The sequence below is a fragment of the Monoraphidium neglectum genome, assembly GCF_000611645.1.
Source record: "Monoraphidium neglectum strain SAG 48.87 unplaced genomic scaffold scaffold00032, whole genome shotgun sequence".
NCBI lineage: Eukaryota > Viridiplantae > Chlorophyta > Chlorophyceae > Sphaeropleales > Selenastraceae > Monoraphidium > Monoraphidium neglectum.
In genome coordinates, this window is record NW_014013596.1 from 48,322 (window position 1) to 49,521 (window position 1,200).

Below are 1,200 nucleotides of genomic sequence, written 5' to 3' on the forward strand. Positions count from 1 at the left end.
TGTGTGTGTGTGTGTGGTTGTGTGTGTGTGTGTGTGTGTGTGTGTGTGTGTGTGTGTGTGTGTGTGTGTGTGTGTGTGTGTGTGTGGCGCATGCAGGCGTGTGCCCACGGGGGTGCACGCACAATGTGCATGCGTAAGCATGTGTTTGTGCGCTCGTATTGGTCGTTGATGTGCAGGCATAAGGGTCTGGGAGAGTGCAGAACTCTGGATAGTTGCAGAGCACACAAGACACTGGCTAGATCTAGTAGTTGCCCATTCACCTGCTGGCAGGACCAGCTGCTGAGACAGGGCCTTGAGCGACATGGCCGCCCGGCGGCTGTCGCACATGATGCAAGCCACCCTGCAATCACCGCCCCTTCTTCACACATCAACCACGTCAACATGCAGGTTGGGATGTCATGGCACGTGATGGGGAAGTTGTCGTGGAGGGCGCGGGCGAGGTGCGCCTGCAGTTGCAAAGCACTTGCAGCAGCAGCGGTAATAGCACAGCCCCGTGTCTAGCCTGGTCGCCCGTCACATGGATCTTGCCTGCATATGTCACGGGTCCACAACTCGCGTGCGCGCCCGCCTCTCTCTTCTCGGCGCCGCCAGGAGCTGCCTGACCCCAGCGGGGCTGAGACGACGTATGATGTGATACTGGAGGGGCGGGTCAGCCCCGACGGCTGGGAACAGGCGCGCAGGGGCCGCGCGTGGCGTTTTGAGCGGCCGCACCTGGCGTTTGTAGCCGGCCCTGGGCGGTGTGCAGGAGCTGCGGCCAGCTGTGCATGCATGCACCGGCCGCCTGAACTCCTCCGTCAGGCGTCCGCCGGCGGGCGCCCGTGTCCCCGTCAGTTTGGCACGCCTCCCACTTTTCTCGATACGCCGTGCCGCGCTCTCTCCCGCAGGCGCCTGTGGAAGTGTTTTCCTCGCCCTCGCCGGTCCGGTTGGTCGGCTGGCCGGCCGAGGCCCCTGGCCGGGAGCCCGCCCCCCTGCCAGGAGCCGCGGAGCACCGTGAGGCCGAGCTGTCCCTGCGGTTCCCAATCAGCCCGCCCTTGGCGGCGGCGGCAGGGGCGGCCAGCGAGGTGCATGCTGGGCAGCAGCCCGGCGCCGCGGCTGCGCCGCGCGCGCCTCATCGAGGCCCCGCGCCGATCCCGGCCGTCGCGGATGCCGAGGCCGAGGCCGTCTTGCGCCGCCGCGCCCCGCCGGCGCGGGAGTGGCTGG